The following is a 12,952-nucleotide window of genomic DNA, read 5'->3' as shown; positions in this document are numbered from 1 at the left end:
ATTACAGCAAAAATAACCTAATCTATACAGAATGCATAGTAAGCATCACACCGTTAGTCTAGTCATCATAACTCCAATTAACATATTCCACATCATTGAAATTAATTTTAAATTCTAATAAAAATTATAACACATGTCATGAAAAAACCCTAAAACTCATCCAGTCGACTCTTCCCTTTCTCTCTACACCTTCGAGCGATGAAGCAGCCGGAACTGGAAAGATCTTGAGCTCTATTTGATCGACGATCGACGGGGAATGATTGAGCGAGAGTGGGGAACAACAAAGAGCGACGGTGATTTCTTCTCCGAGAACGGCATAGAACGACGGAAGTAGGTGAGTTTTCTTCTATTGAGACAGTTTCAGTAAGTCACTCTTTCTCTATTTCTCGGTCTTTCTCAAGGGTTTCTTTAGTGGATTTGGTTTTTCGAGAACAAAGAAAAAAAAACTCTAAAAGAGACAAATCCTTGTTACAAATCTATGGAAAGGTTTGGGTCTCATTTAATTTTGTTACGAATCCACATTTGTTGAAATCTGGTTTTTGTTTGATATTGTTGTGAGAGCTCCCTTGTTGGGTTGTCTGCAAAGTGCAGTTCTTTTGAGTATGCCACACAGGTTTTCGATGAAATGGCTGACAGAGATGTGGCGAGTTGGAATGAGAGGCTATCGGTTTTAGAATGCTATGGGTCGAATTGGGTTTGAGAGAGTCTGGGTTTGAGTCGAATTGGGTTTGGGAGAGTCTGGGTTTTAGTCAAATTCAGTTACAGTGACAGGTGTCATCTCATCACGTGCAAGGCTTTTGGACTTAGAAAGAGGGAAATTCTGAGAAATGGGATCATATTGGATAGCTTTATCAGTTATGCACTTGTAGACTCGCATTTATTAAAGAGTATGTTATCAGTTCAGAGTACTTGATCAAAGTTTGATTTTTTTTCCTGCTTCAAACAGTATGTTATCCTAATGACTTTAATGTGGTAGAGGAAGTCCACAGAAAACTAATTGCATTCAAGAGAGAGTACATAAGCTAAGTGTAAAATATATTCTAACCTGTTATGGTGTTTTTTTTATCAATGTATGAAGATCCTGAGGGAAAATATGAGGCATTGGACAAATATGGGAATGACTTGATAGAACTTGCTAGGCGTGGCAAACTGGATCCTGTTACAGGTAGAGATGATGAAATTCGATGATGAAAGAACAATCCAGTTATTATTGGTGAGCCTGGTGTAGGAAAAACTGCAGTTGCATGTAATTACTTATAAAGCATCTGCTCTCTCCTTAATTGTTTAAGTCTATATGCAATTAGCCAATATCCAAGTTTTGTTTGTTTTGTAGGCTGGCCCAAAGGATTGTGTTTGTACTCGTTTTCTAGTCTGCTGATGTGCAGCTAGAGTTTAACATTGAAAGGTCAGATGTTTTTTTTATGGACTCGCCTATAATTTAGATAAATTTGGTTCATGATATTTGAGATTTTGAGGAAAGGTTTAAAGTTTTACCGAAGAAAGTTACAGCTTCAACTTGAACATCTCATTTTGTTAATATACTATATAGCATATGGACAAGAGAATTTATCATTTGCTGAAACAAACCAACATAATGGTCAGGAGCTACAAGTGGAACTTATTGAAACTAATGCTTGGACGAGGTGAACTCAGATGTATAGGAGCTACTACATTGAATGAGTACAGGAAATACATTGAGAAGGATTCAGCTTTAGAGCAGTATGAGCTACATCATGGTGTTAAAATATCAGATAGTGCTCTTGTTTCAGCTGCAGTTCTTGTAATATATCACATAGTGCTCTTATCACTTCTGTAATTTTAGAAATAACACTTAACACTTGTAATATATCCTTTTGGATCCATTTATAAAATTTAATAAATTTTGATATTATATACTCTTATCAAATGATTTGAAAGTTTTTTATTTAATTTAAGTAATTGGTCAATTAGTATAAAATTTATCTGTAAAATATAATATAAAAATAAATAAATTACTAATAGGGGCACTTAAAAATCGTCCCTACTACTAAAGCGGTAAATTTAGAATTACTATAAAAGACGAATTTCGTCGCTGATCTGTAGGTATGGTCTTATTTGGCGACAGATTTAGAGTGATTGATGTGTAAAGTTTCGTCACGTAAATATTTGTCGTGCAAACTTTTGCCGCAAAATTTTTTGTCGTTAAAAATATAATGTGACATTTTTTAATTGACGTGGCAGGTGATGTGTATGAAACTATATTCCAGTTTATTCACAATCTGTAAAAACAGTTTATCAAAACTCACTTTACAATAATGGCAATACATGTGGTTTTATACTGGTATATGTAAAAGCATAAAGGAAAGAATATTCTAGAGAATGATTCTGTTAGTAACAGTTTGCAGGTAGTTTGTTGAGAATGTGTGGTGGTGGATGAATGTCACTCGCCGGCTTGTTTATACTTTCACAGCCCCTCCTCAAGATGGAGATTGAGAAGCATCAAGCAATCCCATTTTGCACAGACCTGGTAGCATATGTTCAAGACTTAAGGACTTTGTGAACAAGTCTGCAAGTTGTTGTGTGGATTGTATGTACGGAGTATTTATGAATCCATTTGCTACATGCTCCCTTATGAGGTGACAATCGATGTCCACATGTTTTGTCTGTTCATGTGAAACTGGATTATTTGCCAATGCGATTGCAGATTTGCTGTCACAATGCATTGTTATTGGTAGTTGAAGTTTTATTCCAAAATCAGTCGGCAAATATTGAATCCATTTTAGCTCGCAACTTGTTGAGGCCATGCTTCTATACTCTGCTTCAGCGGAAGATCTGCTTACAGTGGCCTGTTTTTTTGTTTTCCAGGAAACCATTGAAGACCCTAGAAATATGCAGAAACCTGTTAAAGATTTCCTTGTCTCTTTGCATTTTCCCCAGTCTGCATCACAATATGCAGTGATTGTAGTCAAGTCTGAATTTCTGGAATAAAACAATCCATACTTGATTGTGCCTTTCAAATATCTGAGCACATGTAGGGCAGCTTTCAAATGGTGATCATATGGACTTTGCATATGTTGACTTAACTGTTGTGTGACAAAGGTTAGATCAGGCCTGGTGAATTGAAGATATAACAACCTTCCTATCAGACTGCGATAAACAGTAGGGTTTGAAAGTGGGATGCCTGGATCAGTGAGCACTATGCCATGAGTCATTGGATTAGCAACTGTAGTTGCATCAGTTAAACCTGCATCTTGTATGATATCTGTGATGTGTTTTGTCTGTGATAGGAACAGACCTATATTCGATCTAGCAATTTCAATGCCAAGGAAAAATTTGGCTTCCCCAAGATCCTTGATAGTGAAAAGCTTGTGAAGATACATCTTGACTGCCTCTATACTTTCATCATGAGCACTCATGATAAGTATGTCATCCACATACATCAATAAGGCTAGAAAATTTGAATCATTTGATTCTGTATTTAACAAGAACAAACAATGATCATTTTGCAATCTTTTAAAACCATAGGCAATGAGCTGAGTGGATATTTCTTTGTGCCATTGACGTCCTGCTTGTTTCAACACGTAAAGGGATTTAACAATTTACATACCTGTCCTTTGGCTGCTTTTCTATAGCCCAATGGTGGTTCTAGATATATGTCCTCGTCCAAATGCCCATGTAAGTAAGCATTGTTGACATCTACTTGCTGTATCTTCCAACCTCTGGCTGCTCCAATTGCAAAGAATATCTTGACTGTAACTGATTTAGCCACCAGGCTAAAACTCTCATGATAGTCAACACCAAACTCTTGGTTGTATCCTTTAACAACCAGTCTAGCTTTAAATCTGTCAATCTCCCCATTTTGCTTGTATTTTATTCGAAAACCCCACCTGGTAGGTAAAGGCTTTACATTGGGGGGCAAGGGCACTACATTCCAAGTTTGGTTAATTTCTAGAGCCTTAAGCTCTAAATTCATTGCTTCAACCCATCTGTCATCTTTCACAGCTTCATAATAATGAGCGGGTTCTTTTGTTTTGGAAAGATTTGCAAGGAAAATCTTGTGTTCATCAGAAAAACCGCTAGGAGTAGCTAAAAGAGAAGTAGGAAAAGATAAGCAAGTCACGAAATCGTTCATCCAGGAAGGTTGAGAGACTGATCGAGTAGATTTTCTCAAAGCTGGAGTTGTTATAACAATGTCTGAATGGGATGAAGAAGGTAATTGAGAGACAGAAGTGGTTACAGGTATTTCCGGATCTCCAGGAGAAGGATTTTTGTGATTTAGATAAGGAAATAAATCTTCTTGAAAAGAAACGTCTCTACTGACTGTAATCTTTTTGGTATTGAGATCTAGGATTTTGTATCCTTTTTGTCCTACAGAAAATCCTAAGAAAATGCCAGAATGAGCTCTTTCATCGAATTTATCTTTCGTCGGATGAACATCAGTATAGTAACACTGACAACCAAACACTTTAAATTTGTCATAAGAAGGTGGCTGGTTGTATAGTAATTGGTAAGGTATTTTCCAGTTTAAGATCTTTGTGGGCAGAACATTTATAATAGCCACAGCCATGAGGATAGCTTCTTCCCAGAAAATTACAGGCAAAGAGGCATGCATTAAAATTGCTCTTGCAACTTGTAATAAATGCCTGTGCTTTCTCTCAACTACACCATTTTGTTGAGGTGTATAAGCACAGGTCTTTTGATGTAGAATACCAAGGTCTTGAAACATCTTCTGGCAATTTTCATTTACAAATTCACCTCCATTGTCTATTCGAATGATCTTTACTCTTTTCTGATGCTGCGTTTCTGTCATAGCAAAAAAAAAACTGAAGTGCAGAACATGCCTATGATTTATGCTTTAACATAACTACCCAAGTGACTCTAGTAAAATCATCAACAAAAGTCATAAAGTATCTTGCACCTGATAGAGATCGATGTTTATAAGGGCCCCACAAATCAACATGTAACAGATCAAAAGCTTCTTTAGTAGATATTATACTTCTGTGAAAAACAAATCTGTGTTGCTTAGCAAGGTGACAAATATCACAATCAAAAATATTACAAGAAGCATCAATACTATCAATATGACTAATGACATCCATAGAGGCATGGCCTAGCCTACTATGCCACAACTCTTTAACATGTTTAGTCTGTACTGTGAAACACTTTTTCACTTTACTGATAACTGCAGAAGAAAAAGATGTGTTATCCAACAGATAAAGCCCTTCTGTCATCCAGGCTACAGCAATGACTTCTTTAGAAATCTGATCCTGCAGGCAACAGTAGTCTGAGTAAAAGACTGCTTCAATCTTGTTTTGTTGTAAAAGTTGACTTACAGATAACAGATTGTATTTGAAACTAGGAATGCATAAAACATCTTTAAGCTTCAATTTGGCTGATAATGTGACAATTCCCATACAATGAATTCTTTGTAACCTCCCATCAGGTAGTGTAACTGTTTGTCTGTAAGGTAATGTATTAATCTTTTCTAACAAATGATGTTGAGAAGTCATATGTGCAGTTGCACCGCTATCAACAATCCAAACATCTTTAGAGAAAGAGTTTGTAGAATCAGTACCTGAGTGACCAGAAAAAGCTGTAAATTCATTTCCATGGAGAGGTGTTTCCTTCATTCCTGCTTTCTCTTTCTGTTTCATCATTTTATAAACTTCTTTCACCAGATAATCCATATTTTGATTGCCATGATCAATCTTGTTGTTGCCAGATTCAAAATCACTGTCTTCAGATTCATCAGCATATCTTGCTACATTTGCTCTTGGCCTGTTCTGTTGTTTGCCTTTCTTTTTGTTGTCCTTTTCTTCCTTTAATTCCTTCCACCAGTCAGGATATCCTATGATCTTGAAACAAGTACTACGCATATGCCCAGTCATATCACAATTATCACAGTACTTATCTTCTTTGGCTTCTGTTTCTCTCTTTTTATATTTGTTCTTAGAATTAGGCTGATTTCTTTTATCAATCTTGACAAAATTAGCCACTTCCACAGTTTGATCGATTGAAATTTCATTTTGTCTTTCAACTTGTAATAACATGGAATAAGCCTTGTTTAAATTTGGCAAAGGATCCATGAGAGAAATTTGATTTCTCACATGATCATATTGTTCATTTAAGCCCATAAAAAACTGTATGAGCTTATCTTCTTCAGTCATGTCTTTCATCCTCTGGAAAGCATTGCAAGCACATGTTCTTGCTGCTCCACAATGGCAACTCGGGATAGGTCTTAAAAAGCCCAGTTCATCCCAGAATTTCTTCAACTTATTGAAATAGAACATAATAGAGAGATTACCTTGAGAAAATAGACTAATCTCTCTCTTAATTTGAAAGATTTGTGGTCCATTGCTTTCCCCAAATCTGTGTGCAAGATCCTTCCACAGCTCTCTTGCAGTAGCAACGTATTGAAATCCTTCAGCGATTTCTTTTGAAATTGAATTCAAGATCCAAGCTGTTACAAGGCTATCCGTCTTTGTCCATTTCTTGAAAGCAGCAGTTCCTTCATCTGGAATTTCAGAATCTTTTAGCACAAGATCTGATAATTCCTTCACCTTCAAAGCTCGCAACAGATATCGACTCCAGGCCATGTAATTTGTTCCGGTCAGTTGTATATTGGTGATAATAAGCCCTGGGTTATCGTTCTGTTGCTGAATAACAGTGGTTGTATGAGTCTGACTTCCTCCTGTAGTTTCCTCTTCGAGAAATTCTTCTTCATCTCTGAGTTCACGATATCTGTTTCCTCTAGCCATTACAACAAATCACAATGTTGCTCTGATACCATATGAAACTATATTCCAGTTTATTCACAATCTGTAAAAACAGTTTATCAAAACTCACTTTACAATAATGGCAATACATGTGGTTTTATACCGGTATATGTAAAAGCATAAAGGAAAGAATATTCTAGAGAATGATTCTATTAGTAACAGTTTGCAGGTAGTTTGTTGAGAATGTGTGGTGGTGGATGAATTTCACTCGCCAGCTTGTTTATACTTTCACAATGTGGAGGCTGACGTGTTGCACCGTTAGTGCCACATCATTAGTCTGTTAGGCTAGGGTATTTTTGCTGTAATTTGAAAAATACAAGGATATATTTATGTGTTTATTTGATATAGGGGTATATGTACTAAAATGGATAAATACAGGGGAAAATATGTATATTAACCCACTTATAAATTATTAGAACGCGTGGATATTCGAATAGTTTATATATATATATTGGTGGACGCCATTTGGCTTTCGTCAAATCAGATTTTAAGGGTTTTGCCTTTTATAATTTCATCACTGCATGCTGTCACATGTGGTATTGTAACTAAAAAATCAATTATTTTTTTTTTATTTTTTTATTGGCAAAAGCATAGTGCTTTTTTCTTTGTTCGTCATTGTAGCGATAATGTCGTTGTAATTGAGTTATTTTAACTATTTAGTTAAAAACGGTCTCTTTTAAAAAAAAATATATTTTTAAATAATATCTTGGTTTAAAATTATTTTCCCAAATAACACTTTTTAGGGGTGTTTAACCCTAGTAATTATGTCTAAACCTAATTACTATATAATTTAATCTGATTCATATTAGTTACAGGTAAAAAATATATTTAACCTGAATGAATTATTAAGCTACCTCTGAAATCAGAGGTGAAAGGTCGTGAGTTCGAGCCATTTCTATTAAAATAAATAAATAAATAATTTGACCCGAGTGAATTATACAATTTTTTTTATACAGAAGTAAGTAAACATAAAAATGAAATACGAATACAACATATTTATAGGGAAGGGAATAAAACAGACGATTGGATAACGAACTATGCAGGACTTCTATCCCTGAGCTATCACGAGTGTTATCTAGAATACGTTCCAAGTTGACAGCCGAGGGATTAGCAGCTCTTGGCTGATTAGAATATGATCACTTTATTTATTTATTTATTTTTTTTTTTTTTGTCTTGGAGCTCCTGCTCCTCCTGTAAGCAAAAAAAGTGAAAAAATAAATATTTTTCACTTAATTGGCCAGGAAGATGCGTAAAAAAAGAGAGAAAGTCCAACAATTTTAATGACCCGGCCCAAATTCGGAGCCCATGTACTCGAAATACTTGACAGCTCATATCCAGTTGGATGAAAGTTAAACTTAATGGGCCGGACCAAACTTTGGAGCCCATTTTGTCATATACTTCATCCAATTTAAGCCCTATTTTATGGCTATAAATACAAGTTTGCGTCTGCTGTATCTCTCATCTTTTAGGGTTTCTCTCTAATCTTTTCTCTCCTTTTGTTCTTTTACTGTTATGAGCAGCCCTTAAGATCGGCTGATCGGAATCAGGTTCATCGATTGTATTATCTCTGGTTGTTTCAACTTATCGGAATCAGGTTCACCGATTCTCCATTAATGGCTCACTCTTCAGTGAGGAAACACTCGCACTTACTCAGATTTTCTCACTTTTCTTCTTGTTTCTTCGATTGCTTTTGTTTTTTTTAATTGGAAGAAATGGATTTTGCAAGAATGATGAATCAATTAGATGCGTGAAAACGGAGTTAATCCGTTTATGAACTCAACTATTTGAGGCATAACTTTTTGACTGACTTGCTTATTTTTTAGATCTGAATCATCTATTGCACATTTTCAATTAGATTTTATGTTCGTGATTCGAGTTGTGCTTTTGTGTGATTCATGGTCTGTGATGATAAATTCAAGGCTTGTTTCTCAAAACATTCGCAGTGGCCGCCTAAAACTTTCGCCTTCGCCGAGGCTTGAGAGTTAATGCTGCTTTATCCTTCCTTGGATGTCTGAGACTTTTATTGCATATTTAAATGAATCAGTTATTTTTTTTTTTTGATTTAGTTTTGTTGATAGATTTCACTATCTGATTTTGAAAATTCAATTTTCATGGAATATTTGATGTTTATGTTGATGATGATAGATTCAAGGCTTGTTTCTCAAAACATTCGCAGTGGCCGACTAAGAACTTTCGCCTTCGCCAGGCTTGTAGAGTTAATGCTGCTTTATCATTCCTTGGATGTCTGAGACTTTTATTGCTTATTTAAAATAAATTAATGAACTGCCTTTCAAAATAAATTTTTACCTGGAAAAGACCAAATTATGTGAGTAATTTGAATTTAAATTTTCTTACACTTTAGTTATTTGGCCTTCCGGTTTGGGCGATAATGTATTTGAGTAATTGAAGCTAATCTTCAAAAGGTTGAATCCATATTAGAATATCTCCTAATGTTCTCGTGGTGCCTTCTATGGTTACTTTGTTTTTGACAAAGTACCATTACTTGCAATATTTTCACCATTGAAAATTAATCCAATGATGAAAACATATAAAGTAAGACCTACTCTGTAAAAAACAAAGTAAAAATAGCATTCACCATGTTCTCGTGGTTTTTGGTCTTTTGATATAAACAAACAATTTTATAACGTTATTTTTTTATCACATTAAATATGTATTCTAGTCCCGTTACTTTACGCTTGGACAAATGAATATGATCCTATAAGTAGGAAGAATAAGAAAATTGATAAAAAATGGAATTGGGAAAATGAGAGGGAAGAGAGAAAATAGAGAATTGGAAAATGAGCAACATTTTATTAGAAGAAAAATAAAAAATAGAGGACGGAAAAATGGAAAACAATAGAAACATCTAAAACTTGAAAAATTGAAAATAAAATGAGCGGGAGAGGAAAATAACTAAGACATAAAAACCAACAGAGTGGAAAAGTTTGGAAAAGCGAAAAAAATCGCGCATAGTAAAATGATAAATTGAAAAACTGAAAATATTTAAAAAAATAGGAAAACGAGAAAAATAAGAAACAAATAAGAAAAAATGGAAAAATAAATGATGGGTTCAAAATATCTTAAGTTAGGGGGATTATTGTGAATGGTTTAATTTATTTAAGAAATAAATAAAACGTGTCTTATTTACAATTTCTCAAAATATTCTCATATTTTGAAAACTTTTATGCGCTGCTTGGTTCACGGGAATGCAATAGAATAATAAAGAATGGAATAAACATTCATTTGAGAATTACCATTGGAATAAAATAAAATTGAATAAATAAATTTTTTATTTAAAAGACAATTTTGCCATCAAATGTAAATTTTTTTAAAATTTTAATTATTATTATAAATTATTTCAAATATTTAATATATATTATTTTTAAAAAATATAGAAAAAAAATAGAAAAATAGAGAATATGAAAGATAGAAAAATACACGAAAAATAGAAAAAAACACTAAAAATAAAAAAATAAAAAAACATGAAAACAAAAAAAATTGTAAAAACACCAAAAAAAGGGAAAAAAGTAGAAAACAGTAAAAAATGCAAAACGTAAAACACACAAAAAAAATAAAATAAAAGTAGAAAATGATGCAAAACGTGAAAACCCTGAAAAAATGTGCAAACGTTAAAACGTAAAAAAAATGTAGAGATGTGGAAAGCTTTGGAAACGCAAAAATAGGAAAAGATGTAGAAAAAACACATGAAAACAAAAATGCAAAAAACATGGAAAACATAAAAAAATGTGGAAAACACATAATCGTAAAAAACATTAAAAACCTGAAAAAATATGGAAAACGTGAACATGACTGTTTAAACGACGTCTAACTTCTAATGCAGCTCGGCTATTAATGCAACACTTTCATTGGTGGCTTGTTACACTATACTAACATGGTAAAATAGGTGATTTGTTATATTGTCCATGATGGCTCTGTTGGCCGAGTCTAAGGCTCTAATGCATTCGTCGATGTGTTTGTCGAGTTCGGGAGTGGTCTGGAAGTGTCCCTATGAATTTCCACTAGCATTGACTAGTGACTTTGGACCTTGCTCTCGTTGTGATGACGAGTTTGTACTATTATTTTGATGAGACATGGTTGATTATTTGGTTTGATTTATGCTCAGCGTACCAATTTGACACGAGATAATCTGTTTGAGAGTATTTCGTCGTAGAGGGAAGGTTTGTCGTTGTGTGAGGTAAGACAGAAAGATGATCAGTGTGAGGCCGTTGACAGAGACCCTACTCCGATGCTAAAGTTAGAAGAGCATAAAATCTAGTACTAAATAATTGAGAGTAATTGTTTTATAGGGAGCCAATGAGAAGAAGCCGCATTGGGTGCTCAAAAATCTCCTTACATTCCACAAAGAGCGAGTGTTATATTTTCAATGGTGGATGTATTTTAAGTAGTTAGTAATATACCAGAATTAGGATTATTTTATCTTAGGTAAGAATGAAGGTCCTCGTCCAAAGAGGATCTAAAGGGTGTTCCATTTGTTTTGAGGGCTGTTTATTCTATTTAGTTTAGTCTGATGATTCCTTAAAAGGTTCATAATAACTTGAGATGAAAACACGTAAATATATATTTATTTATAAAAGAAATTTTACTTTAGTCTTAAATAATTATTAAGTAATCAAACTCCCCTTAACACGTTACAATTAATCATGGTTCAAACAAAGCCAATTTAAATATAATATTTTTTTAGATCTAATATATCATTTGATCTCTGAACTTGTTCAAAAAATTTGATTCCCTTTAAACTTCCAGAGTATTTTGATAGCCTCTGCAACTTGCTTAAAATATCTTGATAGTCCTTTCAACTTGCTTAAAATATAATCAATTAATTATTCGGTTGTAAAAATGTAAGCTACATGCGGAAGGTACATTCACGCGCCTTAATGTTATTACATCATTCACATAACAGATTAAAACATATTAAAAATGAAGTTCTTACTTACTCAATTGCAAAACTTATCATCTCTAGTATTAGAACCTCATACGCTCGACCTTGGTCATTTTACTTTTCTAAGGTGCATGCAACATACATTCTGTATGTAACTTACTTTTTTTACAACTCAGTGATTAATTGACTACCAGTGTGTAAGATGTACATTCTGTATGTAACTTACTTTTTTTACAACTCAATGATTAATTGACTACCGGTGTGTAAGATAAGGACGCTAGCAAGTGTACTAGGTCGAATGTAATGTTGGTAAGACCAAGTGTCGTATTCCACAGGGATTGAGATGGAAACTATGTGAAAGATTACCTTGAATAGCTGTTCGAATATGCAAAATATATTTGATGTTGGTTTGGTGAGATTTTTATACTAAAAGTAGTAAATAAATACAGAAATAAAAATAACAAGATTAGCACAAACTCAGAACAGGTAATTGCTTGAACAACTGTTCCATTAACATAAGCATAAATAAAGTTCATGGTTCGGGTATTTTTCTCGTTTATCACTAAGGTTCGGTGTCTCATTTCCAAAGATTCTAAGAAAAGATCCTAGCCAAGTGTCCTTGAGCTAAGACTATTCCAGCATTAAACAATATAAATCATTCATAAATGAAATCCCGATATGTGGTCAATTTCGTGTCTGTCCTCAACAACCTATACCAAATAGTATTTCCACAGCGCTAGAGCACCGTCATGCCATCTATTGTTGCTATTACATAGATTTGACCTTAATCTAAGCATTTAAGTAACTCTATAATAATCATTTAGAGATAAACATGCTTCATTAATAAAACATTTTACTTATAATCACTGTTAGAGGCTAGCCAAGCTTGCTAAGATGAATGTTCCCTCATTTTCATGAGGGAACAACCTCGAACACCATAAAAGAAAAGCTCCATAAGGAGAGGTTGGACATAGATGATGATAAGATCTTTACAAAGCAGAAACATGAATCTATTTATACTAAAAAAAGTTAATCTAGGTTAAAAGGGTAAAACTATCAAACGACTGTCTGAATCAATAAAAACAACTAATCCTAGCCATTAGATTACATAGATGTGTTGGGATGGTGAAAGGTGGTTGAATACAGCATTATATCACTTCTTATCGCTCTCTCCTACCCTTTGTAGATCCGCGTGTAAACCCGTTTACCCACTTTTTGACCCGAATCTAGACGGAAACAAATTGTTCGATCCTTTAGCACAACTGTTCGCTTGAACTTGGCTGTTTTGTTATTTGTA

The 12,952-nt window shown here is 34.0% G+C and overlaps 3 non-coding genes across 3 annotated transcripts; all 3 read left to right on the top strand.

The window, feature by feature from the left end:
- The first annotated feature begins 8,471 nt into the window (after positions 1-8,471).
- LOC136210210 (small nucleolar RNA Z266) lies at positions 8,472-8,572 on the top strand. Its single transcript, XR_010677920.1, has one exon. It is a non-coding gene; the product is annotated as a small nucleolar RNA Z266 (small nucleolar RNA).
- Positions 8,573-8,652: 80 nt separating this feature from the next.
- LOC136210096 (small nucleolar RNA SNORD14) lies at positions 8,653-8,774 on the top strand. Its single transcript, XR_010677804.1, has one exon. It is a non-coding gene; the product is annotated as a small nucleolar RNA SNORD14 (small nucleolar RNA).
- A 111-nt stretch (positions 8,775-8,885) lies between these two features.
- On the top strand, positions 8,886-9,008 carry LOC136210152 (small nucleolar RNA SNORD14). The gene has a single exon (XR_010677860.1). It is a non-coding gene; the product is annotated as a small nucleolar RNA SNORD14 (small nucleolar RNA).
- The last annotated feature ends 3,944 nt before the right edge of the window (positions 9,009-12,952 follow it).

Source organism: Euphorbia lathyris, chromosome 10 (assembly GCF_963576675.1).
Source record: "Euphorbia lathyris chromosome 10, ddEupLath1.1, whole genome shotgun sequence".
NCBI lineage: Eukaryota > Viridiplantae > Streptophyta > Magnoliopsida > Malpighiales > Euphorbiaceae > Euphorbia > Euphorbia lathyris.
Note: the sequence above shows the minus strand (reverse complement) of the source record. Positions and strands in the feature narration are given on the sequence as shown.